Raw genomic sequence first — 13,706 nt, forward strand, 5'->3', positions numbered from 1 at the left:
TTAGTGTCATTCAGGTAATTGTCAATACTTTAATGAGCTATTATTATCGGCATTCACGACACCCGTGCTTTCTCAGCTAACGTCAAAATACGTTTTGATTGCAAAGGGCATTAAGTGGGAGGAGAGACCTGTCATAGCATCATAACAAAACAGATGGATGTCTGAAAGGAAAACAGACAGAATATCACAGGGTCTTGTCTTTTTTATCCAGGTCCTATAAGATAAACTGATTTTTGTGGCTGGAACACTGAGCGTTTCCACATCAATAATAATTGTACCAGGTAATGTTTTCAGCATGAATTATTCTACAGTTTTTTTCTGATATTATTAATAATAATAATAGCTAATAATAACTGGCTTGGAACATTAAGCATCACAGTAAACTGAAGTTCCCATTTATTACAACAAATTGTTTGTTTCTTGTGGATAACTAATAATAATATAATTATTTGTTATTCTCTTAGACAGAATCCAGTATATTAAATTTATCTCTAATCGGTGACAGATAACAACTGTCACAAACTGAGAACCTAATCGTTTCTAAGCATTTTCCATGTGACTGATTGCTGTAACATCTTACACCACCACCCCTCCCCCCCTCATCTCAGATCACCTCTTTGCTTCACCTTCTTCATTTCCTTCTCTATCTTTGTTTTATCTCCCTCACTACCACCACCTCTAACCTTCCCTCTGTGTATTGTCTAAGCCGGCCTCTTGGCTCTGCTTTAATCTGCTTCTGCCCTGAACATCAGTCAATCACCAGCAGTCCAGCCTGCCACCTGTCTCAATTTCAGTCAGTACATTGTGTAACACTTTACCTTCAGCTGGTCCTTCATCTTTCATCCTATCTGTTCCCCCATCCGTTCTCTCACCAATCACCCGTCTCTCCTCCTAATTTTCTAATTCTTTTTCATATATATCTTAAGTGTTCTAAGAAAAGCACACACTTTTTAATCACCTTTCTATATGTGTTTCTACAATGTCCACATTCGTCACTTCTGTTAATGAAAGTGCCCGTTAGCTCTGTGTGTTTTTATGCTTAAAGTACATTAATGATTTGTTTAACCTTAACATAGTCCCGCCTTCCAACCTATCTATCTATTTAATCAAGATCAGCATTGACCATAGAGGTGGGTGGTGACTGACTACTTCATCCATGTTATATTATTATTATGCAGGATTGAAAAATTATCTATTCCATATATACTTGACCTTGAAACGAGGCTAGTGAGATCTGAAGCATAAGAAGGGTGCAGACAGCAAATAAAGCTATCCATCAGGGGGGATGGAGGGAAACAGAAGCAGAGCTGTTTGGGGTGAAAAGAGTGATGGGTGGAGATGTGGGGGAAGAGAAATGAGGGGACGAGGGCTGGCGGACATGTGAGAAGACAGAGAGGTCTGGTGATGGGCAGAGGGCAATCCATGGGAAGAAGGAAAGGATGGGAGAAACAAAGAGAGAGGGATGCTTTAAGGAGATTAGCTTTTTTAGATAGAGTAGATGAGACAGAAGGGGATTGATGATGGGGAAGTTGGAGCTATAAAAGCAAGAAAAGAGAAAATGTGAGCGCTCGTGAAGAGCCCGTAAATGCTTACAGGGTTTGTTTTACCCCAATCTGATTAATGAGGTTGTTTACTGGCTGTAAACAGTGCAGGATCTAGAAAGTGCAGATCAATTGAATGTCACCCTTAGAGAAAAAACATAGCATGCTCCATAAAGAGCAATACTAGCCCCACCATCTCTGCTCAATCGCATCCACCTGACAAAAGACACAAATCGAATGACACACAAAGTGTTTCTCGAAACAAGGATTACAGTGTTTGATTTATCAAATTGTGCCTCCTTTAATTATGATGTTTGTGTACAGGTGTAAGTGTGTTGGAGTTCTGGTTGGATGAAACTTGACCTGTTTATGAGGCACCATGACACAGGATTTATTCTAAGGGATAAATGAAAACCTAGCAGGAATGAGGCCTAGGTTGATGTAGGTGGACTGGATGGAGTGATGAAACGGTCAAAAGCAAGGGTCAGTAATTACGCTGTGGTGCACTTTTCCAACATTACCGAAACCCAATATTTACTATGTGTACTGAACGCTTGACATCAATACAGCCGCGTATAAACAAATGTAGATTTCATCTGTGCCACCTTTTGATACACTTGTTCTCAGAGAAATTTAAATCAACACAGAAATCCATTTTACTGCCACTCTCCTCACAGCTTATTGCCATCGGGGTTGTTTGCTGCTTTGCCAAGTAAAGCTTGAAGTGTGTTGCAAGACTATTGACTGCAGTGCAGCCACAACTCGTCAATTGAAAGTATGCCCAAAAGGCGGAGCCGGTCTTCTTAAAATGCACTATTGGGCAACATCTTCAAATCCCAAAGTGATGTGAAGTGGGAGAGGCTATTTCTGACAGCCAGTTGTTGCAGAATATGTTCTGAAAAATAAGTTGTAATTCTCGAAGACTTGTGGTTAGTCTACAGTAAATTTCTCAAATTCAAACAAGGTTTGATTTTTGGTTTTGTTGTTAAAACTGCTAAAAAGAACAAAAGATTTTGAAGAAAAGAAGAATTTAGCACAACTTTTTCACCATTTACTTCAGTATAAAGAACTCAAAAAAATTTCCATATAAAGAACTAATCCGTTGACTGTTGACTATTGACTTGACAGCTCACTAGACATCAAATATCTTGGCTTCAACTAGATTTCAGCAAAGCTAAAATTACATTTGCAATAGCTGCAATCACACTACGACCTTTACCATGAATGTTTTTGGGGGGGAAATTCCGTGGCCAGTGTTGTTTCCGTTTTAAGGCCAGAAGGTGGCACTGTGGTAAACTTAAAAGTATTGTATTTGCTCTTATAATGGACAGTATCATTTCAGGGAAACATCTTAAATCTGCCTAAAATTCTGTCAAGTGAGCTAACTAAGACTAAGCTAATTAAGACATCAGTCATACAGCGTGGTTTCGATTACTAGGGAAATGTTTATTCTGTGACGAGTTGGCAACTAATTGCTGGAGGTTGCTGGATGTCACCAGATAAAATTGGTTGCAAATAGGTTGCTGCACCAAAAAGCTTGTTGTGATTGCTTTGGTTTACAGCAGATTTCTATGGCTTGCTGCAAGATTCTGACCTGTAAAGAAAAAAAGTTGTGCCTTTTGAAATGTGCAGGTCACAGTAGTAAGGCACTGTGCAAGTTTGTGTTGCAATTCTTCAAATGTGACTAAATGTTGAGAATACCAGTATTCCTTGGAAACTACTGGCATCTGCAAATCAATCACGGGGAGGTTTTTGGTGCACCACAACTTCATGTCTTTTTGCGACTAATTTCACTCTAGCGACTTTCAGCAACTCCAGAAACCACTTGCCAGCAGGCCGCAGAATACACACTTCTACTACACACAGTCTCTAGTAATGTCTGGATAAGTTCATAGAGACTGCTGCCGGCCTCCAGTAACAATTTTTTTTTTGCCTCATAATTGGTGGTTGCTAGATAGTTGTTGGCAGGTCTCTCGGCGCGTGTGACTTTGGCCTAACTCCGTTGAGAGCTAAAGATGTAGGTGCTTAAAAACTAAAACCACAATCTAAACCTTAAATAGATTTTACTTTAAACTTTCTTTTTCAGTTTTATTTAAAAAAGCAGATATGACACCATATTTTGTGGTTTGAATTCCCTCCCAAACAAATGATTCACAGTTCATAGCAATAGAGCCCAAGGCTCAGACCTGTATCAAACAACAAACAAAAGACAATTTATCAAGAACTATGTTGGAAAAAAGTTTTATTTTAGTGTTCTTGGGCGAAGTGTGTAAACTATCACAATCAATTTTTGTTTTGGAAGTCAGTACCTCCAAAACAAAAAAGCTAGTCATCAACTTCAGGAGGTCCTGTACCTGCAGAATACACAAACGCTTCTAAACACCATTTATTTTATCATATTCTATTCTACTCTAATTTAAATTTGAAATGGGAAGATGGACTGGGAAGATACGTCCTACTAGACAAAGCCGCTTTGACTTCATAAACTATACGAGATAGACTGATGTATCTGATGTATCAAAAGTGGTCACGGTGGAGTCAGAGGCCAGAATTATACATATTTAAACAGGAGGGTGAAGTACTGATATATCATGGGGCAAACAAAGTACATTGGTTGACTGTATTGATGTGTCTTGTAAACAGAGATAACCTCTAATTAGTGCTAAGTAACATGCTAATGAAAGATTAGAACAATATTCACCAAAACCAGAGGAGAAACTCACTGCATGTGATGTATCATACAGCCAGAGCTGTTATTAGTCAGATAATTGGAGGGATTGTTGCAAAGCAACAATCACACTATATGTTATTGTCATCAACCATTTTTCTTCTTCTCACACCATTTGTCATAGACAGACCGTTCATGCCTTAAAATGACCAGCTCGACTGTGTGCTGCGTGCTTCTATTCAGGATTTTTAAATTACTGTTTCTGAAAAATTCCAGTTTTTCTAGTGACTTCCCTCTAAACTCTCCTTTACTGACATTGTGTCAGAGTTACCACTCGCTCAGTTCTTCCTTGTATTTTGAAGGCTGTGAGTTCAAGTACAGCATAGGCTATTTTTCACAATGATGTGGGGTTTTTCTTTGTATGTATTGTATATTACACATCAACACACTTTTCAGAAAACAACCTCACACTATCATGGTGAGTCACAGCAAAGTGCACTGTGGTACAGTTTGGTTTTTTTACGATAGACACAAACCATTTTTTTCTGTTGGGAAGTTGAGCACTTTAATGTGATGGGACTGTTGGTGGTATTGAACTTAAAAACAGCATGTTATAATTCATGTTGACCTCGCGTTGCCAGATTCCTCTCCCTCTCTCTTTTCTTTCCTTTAATTGTTCCACCATTGTTTTCAGCCCCTTATCTCTCCAGATACCCTCCTTCTTCATCCTGTATATCTCGCCTAGCTGTTCACTTATCTTGGTCTTCTTTTGAGTGTTGCTATAGTTACTGATGTTAGAGAAAAGGACAACTGGTGTGAGGCAGCAGGGGGCCGTGAGACTGAGCGATTTAAATGAAAGCCAGGTTAGGACCTGCTGGAGTGCTACATGTTGTACCCAAGTTTAATGCACACACGGATGCATCCAAACATTTGGAAACACAAATAAATACAAATAAAGGGAAAGGTCAAATTGTAGAAGACACTAATTAGCACTGCATTAAAATGAGGACTATCTCCTGTCTTGTTACCAGAAATGAGCCATGTCTCTGGAGTAAATTCTCACATGTGTGACCTTGACCTTGTGTGGGTGGAGGCAAAGATGGAACGCTTCATTCTGCTGGTTTCATTGTTTATGGAACTTAAATACTAAACAAAAGTCTTTCATTCTCACTGCCCCATCTGCCCAGGCCTCCTCCTCCTCGCCTGCCTTTCCCTCTCATTTTGATGAAACACAACACTTTTCATTTCTACTCCTCCATTCCACCTATATGCTTTTCCTCCCACTTTGCTGTCCTCACCATCTCTTCTTGACATGCTTTCTCGATTCACTTCGGCTTCATCTGTCTGACCCTTTCCTATCAGTTCTTTTTTTTCTTAACCTCTTTCTATGGTCTGTTGCTGCCTATACATTTTCTCCCTCTTTCTGTAATTTAGATTTTCATCACACTTTGCTCTCTCTCTGTCTCTCTCAGACTGCCTTTCATTTTATTTCTTTTGATGACTATCTCTCTTTTTCACTTCCCCGTCTTTGTCTCACCCCGTCTCTGTCTCTCTGCACCGCTTCAGTCTCTTTCGGGCTCCCTGCCTCACAGACTCACAGTTCTCCTCTATTAGCATTCCCCCAGGGTGGCTAGACTCCACAATGTGTCGTGTGTCACCTCACCAAAAGGCAAACAATAAAGAAAAATGAAATGTGCCTTTGCATGGAGGAGAGAAGTTTTGAAGAAGAATAAGGAGAGACAGACAAGGTGGGGGGGAAAGGCGCTGTAATTGAATGAGACAAAAAAAGACACAGACAAATCTGGTCATCCATATGTATGAATGGTACAGAGACCAGACAAATGGATGCATATGAGCCGTGAGTAACTACCCATTTTCCTCGTTTCCAATAAAAAGCAGCCCTGCACAGGTGTGGTGCAGTGCCGCACATCAGTGTATTCCTGCCCAGCGACACAATTTGCAGAAAATCCACAGAAAAAAGCATTCCCCTCAGCTTTGGTTTGGTTCACAGTTTGTTCTTTTAATATGAGACATGGTTTGGTATTGTTATCAGTGTAAGAGTCGTGGTTCAATATATGAGCGAGACGAGGCAGATTTTTTACAACTCAAAGTTTATCTGAAACAGTTTTGAGTAATTTATCATGATACATTCTCTTTTCTCTGTTACACATCACAGTAAACTGAATGTCTTTGAACTTTAAAATCAGAAAAACTCAAAGACTTGGAAATCGTGACAGACAAATTTCACTCAAAGAGAAACTGATAACGAAAAGATGAATAAGAATAAGACAAACAATGATGCATATTTATATGCAGTTTTACTGTTGCAAGTCTTCATGTAATTCCCTCTGTATGTGCCATCACACAGTATGCTGTCAGATATATTTTTATCACTATACCATCCCTCACAGCACAAAATGAGCGTAGCAAAGTGTACTTTTCAGATACGCCGTTTGCTAAACAATGGCTGACACTTACAACCCTGAGAAATCCTGTCATCGTGTAGGGTATTCATAAAATGCCCAAGAAACGTATGGAAGCTGTGAATATGAAATGCATGCATTATTCTCTGCGAGTGTGATCTAGTCTCGTATCTGATTTGGACCTCATGCTTGTCTCTTTACAGTAAAACACTGGTGACAGTCGCGCTCCTTTTTCATTTGCTGGAGAAAATATGTGTCCAGCGGGAGAGCAGTGTCCTAACTGTTTGTTGCTAGTATATTCATAAAAGGGTGCACAAATATATACCTGTTTTCAGGTAATACACATAATCGTGGTGTGCACAGAAGTGGGAATCAATCTTCAAACTCAAAATCAAGCAAGCATTCAAGGTTTCTTTTTCTTACACGCGTACACCTCATCGAACATGAGAAGAGATAAGTCAGACTGTGATATAGAGGGTGTGTCAGCGTGCGTGTCGTGTGATGTAACTCACGAGTGTGAGTTAGTGACAGAGCGAGGAGGAGAACGGAGGTGGGTGACTAAAGGGCGAGATAAAGAGAAGACGGCCTGAAAACACAGCACATGAAAGCAGAGAATTGTCACACGCCTTCCCCCTCAGGGCCCAGAGATCACCCCCATCTTCCCATCTTGTGACTTGAAAGACACACCATGTCCAAGCGGGTCTATCGGAGATAAACACAAACACACAATGATGCTTTTCCCCAAACTCACACATGCGGCACACAGACCACCCACAGTTTGACAGCCACACGCAGTCTCACAGAGATTGCAGTCATAAGCACGTCTGTCTCACTCATCTTTATACCTGTATGAGGTTTCCAAATTGCAACATCATCATTCGAAATTTTATCTCAAAATGATTCTGAAACATTTGAACAGGAGAGCTCAACCCAGGAGTGACTTTGCAAGACTGGAAAAAGCAATGGGGCAGTCGTTGTGCGTGGTTGTTTGTGTGCTGCACTAAGGTGCCCTCCGACAAATGTTCATGCCCACACAAACACACACACACTGACCTTCAGTGGGTACCTTAGTAGACAGGTGGTGGTGCCATTGCCTGTTGCTAAGCAATTACCAAGTCCATTACCCCTGCAACATGTCCACAATGTACATTTTTTTCCCATCTGTGTGTGTGTGTATGTGTGCGCTTGTTTATGTGATCTTTCACTAAAACAGATGCAATCTACAAAGTGTTTCTTGCTATAAAACACTGACCCTTCTGTTATGCAATTCCCAATTTACATTTACTCATTCAACGCCTCTTAGGTTCAGTTTTTAAAGCTGTTTTTCGTAGTTGCAAAACAGATTCAGTTGAATTAATGCCACCTCCTGAATTTGGTCCTTTATTTGGTCATATGGTGAGCAAGTCTGTAACACAAAGCCATGAGATGATAATGCACCACAGAGATAAAGCATCTATGGTGCATTATGAGAGCTGGCTGGTAATTCTCTTTGGGTTTATGTCCAAGTGAAACATTCACATTGCTAATGTGCACATGCATTCAGTATTACAGACTACACGTATCATACACTCACTTTATTAGTTACACCTTGCTAGTGCAAGGCTGGAACTTCTTTTTCCTTCAGAACTGCCTTAAGTCTTTGTGGCAATGATTAAGCAAGGTGCTGGAAACATTATTCAGAGACTTTGGTCGATATTGACATGACAGCATCATATAGTTGCTGCAGATTTGTCAGCTGAAAATCCATAATGGAAATCTTCTGTTACATCACATCCCAAAGGTGCTTTGTTGGTTAGAGCTGTTGGCTTTGCAGGGCATTTGAGTACAGTGAACTCATTGCCATGTTCAAAAAAGAGATGATATGCAGTTTGGTGTGTTTTCCTGCTGGAAGCAGCCATTACAAGATGGGTCCACTGTAGTCATAAAGGGATGGACTTGGTCAGCAGTGATACTGAGGTAGGGTGTTGTGTTTAAATCATGCTCATTTGAAACTAAGAGGACGAGAGTGTGCCAAGAAAATATCCCCCACACCATTACACCACAACTGGCAGCCTGAACCAGTGATAGAAGGCAAGATTTACCACCAGAATGGCAACACAGATTTCAGTACCCATCAGACCACCAACATCTTCCTCTTCTGTAGCTTCGAGGTGCACATGTTGTGCATTCAGAGCTGCTCTTCTATATACCTTGGCTATAACACATGATTATTTGAGTTACTGTTGCCTTCCTGTCAGAGGTCAGAAGCAGTCTCTGACCTCTGACACAAACAAGGTATTTTCACCCAAAGAACTGCTGATCTCTGCATATTTTTTTTCTTTTCAGACAATTGGGTTTGAACTTCACCAGGTCATCTTGACCTTAACCTGAATGCATTAAGTTGGTGCCATGTGATTGGCTAATTAGATGCAGCTGTCATGCAAAGTCATTGCACGCCTTTTCTGCATTCTCTGTTGTTTCTTGTTTTTTTTTAAAGCAGTATATTTATAACATCTTCAGTTCATTTTCTTTATTTGTAAGAGGATGGGAATTAGGAAGTGAGATTTATTATTTGCACATTTGGTCCGTGTGTGTGTGTGTGTGTGTGTGTGTGTGTGTGTGTGTGTGTGTGTGTGTGTGTGCGTGTGCGCGCGTGCGCGCGCGCGTGTGTGTGTGTGTGTGTGAAAGAAAGAAAGATGTACGCAGCCTGATATACAACACACTAGCTAAATGCAGCAGCATGTGTTGGCTGTAAATAACCAGCAAGCTATTATAAAAGGTTAGACAACTGCAGCTGGTGCAACACAGTGCAGACTGAAAGACACAGATATATACAAGAGCCACCTTGATCCGCTACAGGTACACAGACAGATGAACAGACACCACTAGATGTTAAACAATTCAACCCTTCCTCTTCCCTTCACTCTGCCTGAAAGAGACTGAATGCGATTTGATCTTTAGCATGAGATAGACAGATACCCTCCCCTAACAGTCAGCCTATTCGAGGAACCTATGTTTGCCCCTAATGCAGAAATGATTGGTGCTTGATGTGATTACTTTTCCCCAGTATTCAATTAAAATCACCCCTCTCTGAAAAAGGAAAAAACACATTGAGGGAAAAAGCATTACTTACCCTGTCTGACTGCTTCCTCCTCCCCTCCCACCTCTTTCTTCCGTCAAGTTCATTTCACCTCTGCTCGTTCAGTAAAGGAAAGGGTAATTAAAGTTGAACTTCTCCTGCGCTAACATATGCCGAGAAGTGATTGTGTGCACAAATAGTACTATGTGTACTTCAAGAACAATCAAAAGAAAAATGCACATTTAAGAACTTTTTAGGTACTTATGAACTTATTGGCCAATAATTATTATAACTCCCTCCACCCATTTTCACCCCTTTGTTTGTTTTGTTCAGAATTTTGTGTATTTGTTCATTCATTTACACAAGCCAAAGAAAAATAGAAAAAGTAGACGTCTAGCCCTGCCAAGCGAGCAGCGCTTGTCTCAGTCAAGCCTTTTGATGTGATTCTGAGATCCTGAGAGTCGTTTGGGCTCCCTAATCATTCAGTAGATGTCACAGTTGTATTAATCCATAACGATGAGTAGCTGGGATGGCAGTTATATGCATGATTGAAAATCACTGCCTCTGGAAAGCAGTTTATGCATAATGTGTAGTAGTTCCAGTGATGATCTTATTACTTTGTGTCTGATTTATATGTACCCAAATTACAGTAGTATTTTCTTTGAACACGAAACTAAACTAAACCATGCATGAAGAAAATGACTTATAGGAGGTTTTAATGGGTTTCTTGAGAAAATAGAGATTTCTGTAATATGCTTATTGACTTACTTGGTAATAGTAAGAAAAGGAATTTCCAAACCAGTCTCATGTCTGTATGCTAAATACAGCCATTATCTAAGCACAGCACAGAGAGCTAAACTGCCAGTCTATGAATGTTGATTTTTTTTGCACCGATTGAAAAAACACATTAAGAAATCTTAACTGGTGAATTTGTGCTCAGTGGATTTTATTACTTTTGCACGTTCTCCTTCATTTCCATCTTTCTGTGAAAGCTAATTCACTCTCTCCCGGCTATAGCTTCACTCTAAGGCCAGTCCACAGCCTGTACATCTGCCTGGCCACTGTGGTTTTGTAGGGATCGTGTTTTGCGAGCACACAAAGTGGGATGGTTCTTATACTGTAGGCAAGAAAGCTCATTCATGTGTTTAAATCAACATTTTGTATAGCAAGATAATGAACTAGCGATCTGTCCATGTGGTCCCTGCCTCTTGCCCTGTGATCTCTATATAGGATAAGCTTTCCAACTTTGAACTGGATAAATGGACGTTCATTTTATCACTTTTTAGCAAGTTTCAGAGTGTAACCAAACAGTCGAAGTTCACATGACAGAACTTACCTCTGTGTTTTTTTATTAGGTATGTTTCTAACTGTTTGGTGCAGCAAAATAGTTTTCATCGTGATATTTTTTATATTCACGACTATCTTTCACTTCATGCTACGACTTCATTTTATTATTACCTGCGTGTCTTTCTTTTTCATGCTCGTACACATGTACTCATCTTGCTCCTCCCTCTCTCTCTGGGTAAGGGCCCTGTGGTAGAAGTGGTGATTTATGGTTTATGGCTTCTGGCTCCAAATGGGATGTTTTATTCAGTGGTGGGAGGAAGTTGCTGCCTTTCTCCACTGCATTCTGGAGAGTTGCGTTAAAACGGCGTTAACACAAGCACACACACAAACATGCGCAATTTAGAAGGATGATTTACCGCCAACACTGACATTTCTGCTTTAAGTTTAGACATGTTAGACGAGGAAAGATGAACTGAGCAAGATGGACAGATTGACAGCCATTTAGGGAGAAGAGAAACGGAATAGAGGGTAACTTCTGTAGCTACTGTGGAGTTGACCACAGTGTGTGAGTACGGTATGTGCTTAAAGTCAAGGTCACCCCAGCGGGCTGCATTTCCATAGCTGTTGTCAGCTCACATGCTGACAGCTACACATAGATTTGTGGGCAGAAATGGAAATTTTTCAGTTTCTCTGTTTTTTTCTTTCTTTATTTATTTGCATTCACATGTGCGTCCAAATGTGTTGGCTCGGGTTAGGATGCAAGAATGTAAATGTGCATGTTTATGCATCTGTCGAGTGGATGCAGTGGGAAAGATCATGCTTCTGAAAATAGTGTGAATATTCATCAGCTGTGTACTGGTGACGGTTACCCATGTACCTGTCTCTCAGAGTCTCTGGTGGTTGCAGCTACACATAGACACACATCTATAATTCGGTGACGTTTGCTATATTCTTCTTCTGCGTCGGGATACTTGTTCACTGTCTCGTTTTTATTCACACATTGGATTCATGCATGCTTGAGTTTATATTGATGCCGTGTGTTTGTTTGAGGGTAGGGCATCCACTGATTTATTTATTGCTTCTGTCCCTTAGAGACATCCTGTGAGCAGGATAGACTGCAGCTTGTCTCCACTCTGTGTTTATGACCTCCAGTTGATGTTCTTGTGGCAGAGCTCCCAAACTCTATGCTTTAATTCCAGCAGAGGTCCTGCTGGAGAGACAGGTGCACTAAACATGACTTATCCCTCACCTGAGTCCCCTACGATTGGACGCTAATTGAACTTCTGTGTACATCTGTGTGTGTGCATGTGTGTGCTTGCTCGTGCTCCTGTGTATATGGCCATGACTCTGCTATTGAAACGCATGCACTTTCACACACATATATCTCCGGAACTAATTTCAACTTCATTCTCGTTGTGTGATCTGGAGAGCAAAGACAAGTCATGCAATAGCTCAGCATGGAGCCGTAAACACAGCAGGTGAAATGGTGCTCAGGGAGCACACAACTCTCCCTGAGCTCCCCAGGAATATTCAGATAGTTTTCATTTTCCACAAGATTGACTCTGGTTGATGGCCACTCGGTATGAGATTGGAACATAGCAAAATAAAATTAGGGGAGCCACACCAAGAAAGGGAATGTGTGTTTGTGTTTAACATAAACATTCCTCTGTCTCTTGTTGAGGCGAGTTACAAGCAGATGGTTTTTACGAGTGACAATATGGATATTTTCTTTCTGGCTGTATTGCTTTGACAAAGGGGGGGGGGGGGGGGGGGGGTTAGCCTGTTGTCCAGCTCATTTGCCAATTATTTTTCGTTATGCCATAATAATGTATTTAGTAACCTGCATTACCTGGCCAGCTTGTGTTTTTTTATATGCACTGCAGGGCAGAATAACAGCGCGTGAGACATGCTGGAATGAAGTCAGCGTTTAAAAAAAAAAAACACAGACAAAAATGTCATAGTTATTTGAAATAATGGCAAGAAGGACAGAATGTCATATAGAAAGCCAACAAAATGAGTGAGTTTTTGATGGAAAGCTGAGGATATGGATAAAAGATAATTGGTTGTTCACAAAGTAAGAGTATGGAAGCTTTGGCTTGCTGTCTAAACTGTAGCTGACCTTTATTGAAGGAAAAATATTACTGAGTCCACCTGTCCTTCAAAATCATTGTGTTTTTCTGTCTTTTCACTTTTCTCCATGCCTTTATGCCCCTAACCTATTTCTGGACATCTGTGTGTTTGCAAGTTCTTTTAATTGTGTGCGGTACGCCTTTTCCCGTGTTGTTACAGCTTCGCTCGTAGTGATAAATCTAGTTATAGTGTTGCCATAGGGGCGGATTGCAGAGAGACAACCCCCCCTATTAAAGCCTACTATTCTTAGCTCAAGCAATCACAGCACTCTCATTATTACTCAATAGGATGGAGGCATGCAACTCATCATCTCTCATCATCTGTACATCCCCGGGCAATAAATGCACACATTAAAACTTTGCACATGCACATTCACATCCTCTGCTTATTATATACTATTGTAGCTGATATGTTTTTGTATTGTTGCAGAAGTGAAAGAAGCAGCAGGGTGGGGGGGGGAAGGGCTTCATCAATACTCATTGTAACATGAGTCCCAGTGCTCTTATAGTGCCTTAGTTTTTACATTCAGCAGTGTGAAAGTCATTTATCTGTTTTAGATAGTCTGATGCTTTTATTGTGTTGTAATAATAATCTACAAT

General features: G+C 40.5%; 1 protein-coding gene across 2 annotated transcripts in view; it reads left to right on the forward strand.

The window, feature by feature from the left end:
- schip1 (schwannomin interacting protein 1) overlaps positions 1-13,706 on the forward strand; it is a 240,246-nt gene that overhangs the window by 51,221 nt on the left and 175,319 nt on the right. The window lies entirely within an intron of this gene.

The sequence above is a fragment of the Aulonocara stuartgranti genome (genome assembly GCF_965226115.1).
Source record: "Aulonocara stuartgranti genome assembly, chromosome: 14".
In the NCBI taxonomy this organism is placed as follows: domain Eukaryota; kingdom Metazoa; phylum Chordata; class Actinopteri; order Cichliformes; family Cichlidae; genus Aulonocara; species Aulonocara stuartgranti.